This window comes from Notechis scutatus, chromosome Z (genome assembly GCF_049901735.1).
Source record: "Notechis scutatus isolate UNSWTSFEM ecotype Mainland chromosome Z, rNotScu1.2, whole genome shotgun sequence".
NCBI lineage: Eukaryota > Metazoa > Chordata > Lepidosauria > Squamata > Elapidae > Notechis > Notechis scutatus.
Window position 1 is genome coordinate 31655355 of NC_142025.1, and position 13004 is coordinate 31668358.

The following is a 13004-nucleotide window of genomic DNA, read 5'->3' on the forward strand; positions in this document are numbered from 1 at the left end:
CACCACAAGCCAGGCAAACACCTGGGCACAAACAGACTCCCCCTGATACCTCCAGCTCAAACACCAGAGTTAAACTATAAGGCTCTAAATGTTGATAAGTCCGCATCTGATTGATTTCCCATGTGTAGGAATCTGAAAATAGTCTCTTAAAGTATTTCCATTTGACATGTGAGATTTGATGCTTTGAGATTTTAGTATTACTATATCTCACTTTTTTTAGACAGCAAATAATTTCTGATGACATTCAATATAAGATCTTTGCAGGGTTGTTGTTTTTTTAAAGTAAGATATACACCATTGCACACAAACATTTTAAAAAATTATGGAAGGAAAGTGGAGGAAGGAAGAGGATTTGAAATGAAAGAATTACTAACTTGAGTCTGTTTGGGGAAGCACCTGTACACAATTTGTGAATGATCTCACTCTGACATGGATTTCAAAGATGGTAATTCAAGTTATATGATGGGGTCATGGACAAATCAGCTGTGGAAGTATTCCAGATTTCTTGGCTTTGAACTCTACTCATAATATTTTAAAGAATAAAATTAGATGATATAACATTTGGAAGTATGGCTTTATCCTCGAGGCATCTCGTAGATTGCTAAATTGTTGGGTAATTCTGTTCCAAAACATATCTCCATTTAATTATTGTTCTCTTATTTTAAAGACCCTTGTAAAATTGTTACAGATTGGATTTATATTTGCTCGGAGCAAGTGATTTATTTAAGGAACATAAAATGCAAATACGCCTTACATTCCCAGAGATTGTCTGAAAATCTCTCTCTCTTTCTCTGTTTCTTTTTCTTTCTTTCTTCTTTCTTCTTTCTTTCTCTTTCTTTCTTTCCTCTCTCTTTCTTTTCTTTTTTCCTTCTTCCCTTTATTTTTTACATTTTTGAATGACCCATTTTCCTCAAATAGGGACCCTTCCTTCCTTCCTTCCTTCCTTCCTTCCTTCCTTCCTTCCTTCCTTCCTTCCTTCCTTCCTTGTTGATTCCTAGCAACTGCCTGGACTCCTTCTTGGCAAGGTTTTTCCAAAGTGGTTTGCCACAGCTTCCTTTCTCGGGCCAAAAGAGAGCAATTGACCCCATGTCACCCAACTGTTTATGCTTAAGAAAGAACTGGAGTTCACAGTCTCCTGATTTCTAGCTCAATACCTTAACCACTGCACCAAACTGGCTCTGTCAGAAATTGTGTCTGATTTCCTGTATATGATACCTATTTTTCAAGATTTTCATAGTGCACAAAAATACCTTTAAAAGTGTGCAGAAAGGACTGCCTTTATGTCATTTCTTTACAAGAATGGTCTTCAGTACTAGAAAGTACTATAAACCCACTTTAATTAAGGTCTTTCTTTTCAGTATATGAGAAGAAATTCTAATCCTGTTCAAAATAATTTTATCCTTTGCTTTTTTATTGAATAGGAGTTCTGTAACTGGGATGTATATATATATATATACATGTGTGTGTGTGTGTGTGTGTGTGTGTGTGTATGCATGGTATTCAGCTTTGTTTGGGTATTTTCCCACATCATTATAGTTGTGGTTTTAAAGTTGTAGCAACGTTTCGGCAGAATCTCATCTGCCATCATCAGGCTTCTGGTTGTGTTCGTCTGTGAGTCAGACTTTTACAGTTGTTTCAGTTTTAAATTTGGGGCTAGCCTACTGCTGTGCCAGAATGTTTTTTTCTTCATCCTGATTGGTTGGGAGTCTTGGTCTGCGTTTATTGGTCTTGGATCTGATGATGGCAGATGAGATTCTGCCAAAACGTTGCTACAACTTTAAAACCACAACTATAATGACGTGGGAAAATACCCAAACAAAGCTGAATACCATGCATGTAAGTACCCGAAAACTTAAGAATATATATATATATATATATATATATATATATATATATATATATATATATATATATATATATATATATATATATATATATATATATATATTCTGAGGTTCTCGCGGGTATTTGTATGTGGATCTTTGGTTATTCGGGTTTTCTCCCGTGTAAGATTGGAAGTATCTGGGCAACGTTTCGATGAAGTCTCATTCATCATCTTCAGGCTTGTGTCTTCTGCTCTGTGCTTCCAACAGAAACTGAACTTGCTTCCAACTAAATATTAGAATGAGACAGTACAAACAATTTCTTCAAGCATTCAATTTAACCATGCAACTGAAAGCATTTTATTCCTTATATCAACAAAACCAGAAAGTAACATCACTATTTCTCCCCTTAGCTGGGAAGAACATGGCAAATATTCTTTTCACTGAAATAATTATGCTTGATATTCTCTAAGCCACGAACAGATGGAAACAAATATCAACCCTCAAGTACCATTTAACAAATTGCTCCAAATCAAAACATCACCTACCGAACATGTTATGATGTAATTAATTGGTAAAATGCTGACTTTTTTTAATCTTGCAGTAAACAATTTAAACATCTGCTAAGCTTTCAAAGAGCCCAAAAGCTATACTTAAATGAATCAATGCCATTTGACTTTAAGACTGAGAAGTAATCGTCAGCAGAATTTTTGAAACAGCCTTTAAAGATATGTATGAATTATTTACAAGTCTAACAGCATGAGCCTAGACATGTTTACTTGGTAGTAAACTCATATTAGTTCAATGGGATTTTCTTTCTAGTGAATGTGCTTAGAATTTTAGCCAAAGGCCATGCCCCAAAACATAATTTTTACAAGAAAATCATATTGCCGTTATGGATGGTTACTTCTGAAGCAATGCATTTCAGATTGGCTTCTATACTCAGTACCTGCTAATTAATCTCTTAGAGTTCTGGACCAATTCATTGTATATATATTTATTGCTTTGGAAAACTTCCATTAATCTTATATTGCATTATGATTACAGATGTTAATAGCAATAATAGTTATAATAGTGCAGGAATATAAAATAATGGAAGTAATCACAATGTTAACTGTTAATATGTTTCCCTTCTAATGAAGCTAAAATAGAGGCAAATATTTTCTTTTATTATTGTTGTCTGTTATTCACCAGTTTAAGTTTTGGAGCACAATTAAAAACAAGATTTCAAAATCTCATAGATTTTTATATATACAAAAATAATAAGTATAATATATATACACACAGGCATAGGTCGGTCAAAGAAGATACATTATTGACTCGATCAGTTAAAGAATTTTGACTAGTGGGATTCAAAAAGAGATTCTTCTGCACCATTGTCCCCATCCTTTGGATTATATCTTCCCCAAAGCTGAGGCAGATGCCCTCACTTTCCTGGCCTTTTGGAAACGTCTGAAGATCTGACTTTGTGGTATTTGGGGCGGGGGGGAGATTCACAGAAAACCATGCAACCATGGAGCTTGTTCAAGCCTCCCTCCACCTTTTTAACTTTGAATTTTAACTAATTTGTCTTCTAAAATAATATTTATAGACATTTTTAATGTTTTTATATTTTGCTTGTAGACCGATAAGAGTCCTTCTGTGAGGGAGATGAGAAAATTTTTAAATTTGATACATAGATAAATAAATAAATATAAATATAATCAAACATTGGGATATCTTAATGTATCAAAAAAGAATCTTGGATCTGAAGGAAATTCTACTTATAAAAGGCCACCTTACATTGCAAGTCTGTCTTTAAGCAGAATGATGACTTTGAATCCAAGCTTCCTGCCTATCATATGCTTCCTGGTTGACATGTCCATTCTTTACCCCAAGGATTCTCAATATTTCTGTTGAAAATTGAATCATGCTCAATTGTGATAGGGTTACTTTATCTCAAACAAAAATGGTACATTTTGTCTGAGACTGTCTATCACTTTGTTTCCTAATATTGTATTGTAAAATAAATAAACATAAAGAATACATTTCAGTTTCTAGTGGCCATTTAATTTCAAATATCAACCAGGAATTGTGGAATTATGGAGAATGGTAATGACTTTTTAAAATTCTCACTTATAGAAAGCTACCAAGACCATTTCTCCAACTTACATATACAGTAAATGTTCTAAACCAGGAATCCACAAACAGTCCAGTCCAGGGATCACCAGGTGCTAGGCAGCACAAGCAAGCGAAGCCCCATCCGTATATGCAGGGAATTCAGGCAGCACACCAAACCATGCCCCTCCCCAGTCTGCAGAAAACTGGCCTCCACAGAACCGGTCCCTGGTGCCGAAAAGGTTGGACATAATAAAAATTCTGGTCCATTATACTGTTCTTCGACAGCAAATGCATGCCCAGTGACTTGTGACTTAAAGAAACAAAGGACAGCAACAACAAATGTGTGCAAAAAACCCTGTCTCCAAGAAAATTTTAACAATATAACTGATTGATTCAAACCTGTTACTGCTTTTTACTGAACAAAATCACTATGTTACCTATTTAAAAGTGGTATTTTTAAAACAAACATGTAAATACAACCCAAAAGATAACTCGGCTGGTATGAAGGAGTAGGAGATTAGAAGTATAGTTAACCACTGCATTAAAAACCTAAAAAACAAAATATATGTTTCATTGGTTTGCCATTGCCTCTTTCCTAGGACTGAGAAAAAGTGACCAAACCAAAGTCACCCAGCAGGCTTTTTGTCTAAGATGGAACTAAGACTTAAACTGTTCCAGATAATTCAGCTAAACCAAAGATCTGAGATAGGTAGGCAGCTAAGTTATATGATGAGAGAGAAAGAAAACCATGCCACTTTCAAAACTGTATTTGCTTGATTTAAGTAGCTGTGGTTGAGTATATTTTGATCCATACAGAAGAGACTGAATAATTAGTTTTCTAGGATTATCTTTAATAATTCACAGTGGTTGGAAGAAAATTCTACACTTCTTCAAGAAAAAAAATTCAGATTGAAGAATATGTATAGTTGCACATAGCCTAAGAAATAAAGAGACGAATAAATTAGAAAAATTAATTGTGACACTATCTCCTATATGTAGGACTAGAAAGGAGGCGCTTGCAACATTCATTGCTCTTTTAATTTGTTGTTGTTTTGTATAGTTTGTCCTTTAGGTATGAAATATGAGGCTAGATAAAATGTATTTTTCAGTTCAGTAAATGCATTTTTCCCCTGTAGCTAAAAGCATACCAAAAACATACTTACATACATACATACATACATACATACATACATACATACATACATACATACATACATACATACTGTACATACAGTACATGTGACTGAGTTCAGGTATAAGGACTAACAAAATTTATTCTGGTTCCTTTCAGCTAGCAAAAGAAGAACATCTCCACCTTTTTGTCCTTATATTCTCCTTCTAGCATGCACATTTCTAAAATCAAATATTGTCTAGCTTTTTAAGTATCTAAGATGGTTGGATATTTATTTTCTACTGTTTTCACCAAAGTAGTCATGAAGACTTTTGTGTATAGTAACCTTGTAAATTGTCTGCTTCTTTTTACCCCTGTCCATCAATAGACTCATCAGTCCAGATTTAATTACTTAATTTATTTCGTAATTCCAACAATCAGCTTCAACTCAGCCCCTTCAAATCTACAATCAAGGTAGTTTCTGATCACATGACTCATCATTTATAACTAAATATTTGAAAAGTGCATCTTTGCTAATTCTATATTATCACTGGCACATGTACTTGAAAATAAAGAATTTAAATTAGAAAAAGCCTGATGCTGAAAAACATTTCATATACATGTAGACCTAAGGGATTTTTTTTTTGCAGTTTTTGCTATAAATGTTGTGGATGCCAAGAAAGTTAAACAATTAGTGTGTTCTTCGCATCCTTCCCCATTTGTTGTCCTCTTTTGCAATCTTGTCTGGGTCCTCCTTTGCCTGTTCAGATAATAGCATATAAAGCACTGTAAAGCCGTATATAAGTGCTGTTGCTGTTTCAATGTTAAGACAGCATCAAATTGTTCTTTTATTTATTCAATTTGGTCCTGTATTTCTCACTTAAATAGAACATTTAAGACAGGTGAATATATTTTTAAAATACATAAATCAATAAACAAATGTTAAAGTTATGACAATTATTTCACATTAAAATATACAAATGATTTAGAAATATTTTAAAGTCATGATTTAAGAGAGGCCAGGTGTAACACCAGAGCCTAAGAGAGATATAGAAACCTTTCTGGTTTATGTCTGCTATGAAGGCCTCTTAAAGCAGGTTTTATTTCCCCAGAAATGTGGGTTTCTCTGTCTCTCTGTCTCTCTCTGTGTGTGTGTGTCTCTCTCTCCCTCTGTGTGTGTGTGTGTGTTTGCAGACAGACTCATAATAGGCACAATTTTTCAGATTGTAAGGTCAGGCCCTTACTGGTTTAGATTTTGATAGTTCATTTGAATCCAACTGGAAACAGATACAGATCTTTCAATATAATGTCATACGGTTATAGTATTGTGCTCTACTTCATAGTATAAACTATACATTTACCACTGAATCAACATTTTAGACGTTGGGAACCACCCAGTTTTTAATTTACTTTTTCTTTTCTTTGGATAGAAACAAAAAGTGATTAAATTATGGTATATATTTGTGATTGGCGCTTCTTTCTCTCTGTGTTTTTGAAATACATTGTAGGGGTATGGAAACAACAAAGCTTTAGTGCACTAAGTTGGTCTAAAAATGTAACGCCCCATATTTCACCATTGCACTGTTAATATTCACCACCTTTGTCTAAAAATTGAGGGCAAGGGGAGAGGGACCGGACTAAAACCAGAAATGTGGAAAATATACAGAAGTGACAAATTATGCAATCTTGTTCTAGGACTTTATGGGAAAATGATGAGTGGTTTTCAGCTGCCCATGATTAGTCCCAACAGGAAAATTGGGAGATGGCTGGGCCCAAGTCCAAAGGTGGCATCAGCGTTAATGAGCTGTACAACATACTGGTATTCCAGCAATTGCTTAAAAATGCCAGGTGCTGGCTGTGTCCCATGCGAAGGTGCCAAGATATCTAAAGTTTTAATAAACTTTTGTTTCTTTTTTTTTTTTTTTTTGGTCACATAGCTATTTTAATTTCCCCCAAGGCTTTGGTACTTTAAATCATTTAGTGCTTTGTCTCAGAAGAAAGGAGAAACAGATACCAGAGAAAGATATGGCTGAATATTAATTTTGGAATACCAAAGTTATTCTGAAATTCTGAAACACTAAGCAAATTTTTTATCTAAACCTGTAATAAATCAGGTAATATTAAAATCATCTTGGATCACATAGCTGTTCACAGAAAATATCATCTGTGAAGTTTCCTTTAAACATGGTTGGCTTTGTTTTGTTTTGTTTTATTTTGGCAAACAAAACGTATTTTGCAATGATAAATTTGGCTCTTGCATACATTTATACCAGCCACCTGGGAATATCTTGAGCAAAGCACAGAGTTTGCACCTTTGAGAGAGTTTAAAGTTTCATTCTGTGAATTAATCATGAGTAGAAGGAAGTTTCTAAATCCAAACTAGACTAAATTGCTCAAAAATATACATTTTAAAATCAGATTTATTTTAAATCTGATAAGTAAGTAAATCAGATTTACAGTTATGGATGAAAAATGTAATGTATACTGAAATGAATGTGTTGTTGCTATCTTGAAACAGAAGTGTTTACTTTCAAAAACACTGCTTCTATTATGCCTGTCTACGATCCTATGCATGCATACCTGCAAGCTTTACTAAATATTTTGGAATTATATTTTGAATATGTATTAAGATTGCAACTGAAATCTTAATTTTCTTTTAGTAACATACAGGCATGGTAGATTTTAGAAAACCAACATAAACATGCATAATTTCACAGATATAATCTGTAGCTTAATCTAAAATTAGAAAAACTGAATTTCATTGAATGAATTTGCCAGGGCCATGCCCAGAACTGCCAGCTGTACAACATGATCCTTCGCGTCCACACTCTGGTCTAAACAAAAAGTGCCACATAATTACATACAGTACACCTTTTCTCCCACCTATTTTTAAGCCAACATTGGAAGCTACCATTTAAAAACAGAATCATAGCAGAGTGAAGAGCCACATCAGCCTTTATCTATTGAAAAATCACTCTCTCTATGTAGACATTTTTCCACCTGCAGGTGGAAAGATAACATCTATGTTTGGAATTTAATTAGTTCAATGAGATTTAATCCTCACTGAGATGATCTGTTAAATTAAACAGATTATTTTAAACTCTACTTGTAAGGAATAAAAAAAACTAGATTTCAGTTGTGGTGCCAGGCAAAGAGATTACAAGCAGAACTTGTTTGAAGGGACTAGAGAGGCCCTTTTTCACATCCTTTAATACTACAAGCCATTGAGATAAACTGCACCACCACCTCTTCAAAAGAAATCCGGATGAGTCATTGTCACTGTATCTTGTGGCACTGAAGCAATCAGTTATTTTCTATGACACCAGACTTTCAGGCTACACTGAACAATTTATCAGGGAATAATTTTAACTCCAGAATTATGCCATCAAGATCAGTTTGGCAAAATAATATTATGCAATTCACGGGTATTTTCATAATCAAATTCTCTTTTCAATTCCTTCTATCTTTGTATTTTTATTTTCTTTTATCTGGGGAGAAAATCTGTGAAATTCACAAGCATAGTGAATTTTTCTCTCCACAATCACATATCCAGTTGCATTATTTCAATTCCTTGACGTGGTCTATATTTACAACTTCAAAACCTCCTGTAATAAAAGCTTTTGAGGTTCACATATGATTTTTTTTTCAGACCCACAGATTAAAGGTTTGAGGCAGAGTTGAGTGCTATGAGACATGATATAAGTGGGTATTTGTTTGTTCTTAAACCATAGCTTAGCACCATGAAGATGTTTTCTGTCTAGTCTGAGGTCAATTATGAAATGTGCGCAAACTCTACTAAGGATAACAAAATGGAATCAGCTACTGATTGTAAATATCTTACACTTTCAAGTATTCATTGTGGCTATATGTTAATGTTTAGATGGAGCAAAAACAAAATAGTTGTCACACATTGTTAGTACTATTCAAAGCCACTGTATATACATAAGGGCTTGTATGCACATTAAACTTATAATAAGTGCAGTTTTCAGTAGTATCATTGAGACTGTTCATTGTAATTTCAATGTACCATATTTGAATTTATAGGATTATTTTGTAATCCACTATGCCACACAAAAACATTTGCTATTTGATGAATGTATTTTTCTTAGCTCTTGAATTGCATGGGCCATTATATGCAATGCCTTTATATAAAAAGCATTAGAAAAAAGTTGATAACTTTTTTGATAACTTTGAGTTGATAACTTCAGGCATAAACTCTCATCAGCATTTCATTATCACCAAACCGATAAAGATACATTTAATAATATACTAAATAACAGTTTGATGTCAGATTGCAATGTTCAAAAGCATCTCCATCCATTACTGTTCTTTGCCTAATAGCAAACATAGACAAACAACCTCGTCCTATGTGTTCATTACTTGTTTAACTCTGAGCTTCCAAATTTTGCCATAAGAAAAAAGTGAACAATCTGAAAGCCATTTTACCATCTTGTTCCAGTGCAGATATGAACCATTTCTTTGGGTTAGACTTATAACAATATTTTAAAATTCTAAGAATGTAAGCAAGCATCTATTAGATTGAGCCCCTATTCCAGCAATTTGTTTGCACAGCGGCCAACTAACTGAACAAAGAAGCCCAATAGTATCCTAGCAGATGGCATTCAGAGGCAGTTACCCTGTCATCAAGGCTAATAGGCATCATATTTCCATGACTTCCAAAAATTGATCCAATCCTTTTTCTTTAAGTCAGCCAGGCCAGTAGCCAGCACCATAATGCATGGTAGTGAATTTCAAAGTTGAATTATGTTAAAATAATTTCCTTTTTCCTTTCCTGATTTTCCCAGGCCTCAGTTTCATTGGATTACCTTTGCTTCTAGTATTTATAGCTATAGGAAAATAGCTTTTCCTTGTCCATTTTTCCCTTTTATACACTTCAATCATGTCCATTCCTATTCACCTCCTTCCTTTCTAAATTAAAAGGTTCTAACTGATCCAATTGTCACTCTTTGTAACCCCTTGATCATCTTAGCCACCCTTCTTTGAATCTTCACTCTGCTATATCCTTTTTGAAATGCAGGGACCAGAAATGCAAAGAACATTCCAGATGTATAAATCACATATTGATATATTGGAAGCTCTATTTTCAATACTTCAAATATATTCCTTGTTATTTCTAATGTGCTGCTTGACTTTTCTGTAGTGGATATACTGCACGTCAATATTTATCATGAAATATTTATGCTAGTTGATAGTCATTGCTAGTTGATTACATTAGTTTGTATGTGTAATTAGGATTTTTGTCACCCATGTATATCACTTGCTCATATTGAACGACCTCTATCATTTGAATTGCACACTCCCTTAAGTTCAGAGATTCCTTTGGAGATATTTACTACTTTGAACAATTTAGTGTCATCAAGAAGCTTGACTAACACCTTATTCTCTCATTGTGTCTCTGTCTGTCTGTCTCTCTTTCTCTCTTGCTGAAGTTAATAAGAATTTTGTAACTTTCTAGTAGGAACAATGGCTAAAACTTTTTGTTGTGGATTTTGTTGTGGTTTTAGTATTATAATGGTCTGGAGGAAGGCAATCAAACTGGAGAGTCCAGTAATCACAACTGTGATAAAAATGGTAAGGACAGAATCTCAGACCATCACTGTGGTCAAAGCAGAAAAAAGGGCTGAAATTGGGAAAGGAACTTCTAAAGCCAGCTTCCTTTCCAGTCAGTTTTCATACACAGCAGATAAACAGCTAAATTCTCTGTCTCTTTGACCTATACAATTTATAAAAATAGACTTATTCACAAGTTGCCAAACTTTTACACATTTCTGCAAGTTACATTTTTCAGTGTTAATGCAGGAAAAATTGACATGATATGCAATATACAAAGACTAACAACGTTTTCTTCCAATAGTCAGGAGAATAATTCAGGAAATATAATTTTTTAAATAAATTATCCAATAGCAGTATATTACCAGTTGCAATAAGCAATTAATCTATAACCTCTCAATGTTTTCCAGTGGTATAGGACCTCTTTTGCTCTGATTGTCAAAATACCCCATATCACATCCTTCTAATCTGAAATATAGTTTTTATGTAACTTAAGAATTATTATTATGTATTATTGAAATTTTTTCTAGCAGAAAAATAAAGACCAATTCAGAACAATTTATTTAGATTTATAAAATAACCCAAATTTAATAAAATAATATAACAAAATCTAAATTTATTTAAATTAATAATGGAAATAATATCTAACTTATCCTGAAGATTTAAACCATATATATTAGGAACAATAGAGCTAATATATTGTTCATGTAGTTCCTTAACATGAAATGCCACAAGCAGTGATATACTGGAAAGGTAATAAAATAATGCAACAGCAACATAAACTATTTGGTACATAGGGATGTGCCAAATACTCCTACATGTAAATTCTTATGGAATGAATGGCTTGAGAAACTGTTGGATGGAGTTCTGAGTGAGGTTCTATGGAAGACTAGATGTCCCTAAAGGAATGGGAACAGTTGCAGTGGAGATTGCCAGCCAACCAGTAAATTCTGGTAAGTACAGTCTTCTAGACAAAGATTGTGACATTATCCACCGGCACTCTTGACAGCTGATCCTTGTAAAGAGACTGCAAGAACTGAGATATTTGTGGTCGATTCATGAGCTGAGGGGCGGAGGGTAGAGGGATTTCAATCAAGTTCACAGCTGTAATGCAAGCTACTTAGATAAGAGATTTTCAAAAGCCTCACTTTCTTAATCATTACCAGATGCAATCAACATTTTAAAAAAAGAGATGTTCCAAGTGGCGGATAAAAGAAATTTGCTTGGTGAGTCAACGTTCTTTTTGGATTAAAGAAGGAGAAAAATGCTTTTAAAAAGCCTAAAAGCTTAACAGGAATAAGATATAAGAAAGTTTAAAATGGATAAAGGGGAAAATAAATTTCGGTGATAGTGCTTTTGAAATATTGCAATTAAATTAACACTCGAACCTGACCTGACGAACAGAATATTATTTGTTTAACTTTAAAAAGTGTAGACAATTGATGAATTTTACAATCTAAATATAAAGGTAATATAAGTCAGATTGTGATTGGAATGTAACCACAGAGTGTCATTTGATACGAAAATATTAATGAACAGGGAGGGGGAATGGGAGAGGGAGGAAAGCTTGCTTTTTGGCTTTCCTTCTTATAACTGAGACACTTTCACTTTTGAATTATAATAGTTGAATGGCAATTATTAAAAAAGCAGCAAAAATAGGACAAGGGAAGATAAGTTTGTTAGTGTCAACTGCAGAAAGAAGAATTACGTCAGGGTTCTTTAAGCAATTAGGTAAAAAGTTGTTTGAGTCATTTAATAAATAAATAGACAACTTTTTGGGACAGAATGGAAAAAATATCACATTTTCTAGATGAGAAATAATAGATGAACAGACATGGTTAACGTGGCATGAGCTACTATAATTCTACCAAGGGAAATACAAAAGAAAAAGAAAAATAGCAGCTGATGGCAAAGGGACATGCTTGTCAATGCTTTTCCTATTTATGATTGTCAGATTATGAGGGTTTCTTGGTGATCTCTCAGCTTTCTTGCTTTCTAGCAGATCTTTCAGTACCCAAACTAGGTAACATCATCAGTGTAATCACCACTGACAGCAGTGATGATGTTACCTAGTTTGGGTAATGAAACATCTGCAAGAAACCAAGCAAGCTCAGAGGAATCCTAATTTCAACCTTTAGCTACAAATATCCTCTTTTATAGGTTATCACATTCAAAATAGACAAAAGAATTTATGGTGTTGAGTCGAAGACTGACTTTGAAGAGGAATTGGGTACAAATGGTGAACATATAATTGCTATATGTATAAAATTTTATTGAAGCAGAAGACAAGTGAAAGAATGAATAATACAGATGCAACAATGGAAAAAATATGGGATTGAAGGAACTGAAATTTACTTGATGTTGTAGTCTTAAAGATAATTTTTATATAATTATGTACT

General features: G+C 33.7%; 1 protein-coding gene across 5 annotated transcripts in view; it reads right to left on the reverse strand.

Annotated features, from left to right (window-relative positions):
* Positions 1-13004, reverse strand: part of CREB5 (cAMP responsive element binding protein 5) — a 262831-nt gene that overhangs the window by 226946 nt on the left and 22881 nt on the right. The window lies entirely within an intron of this gene.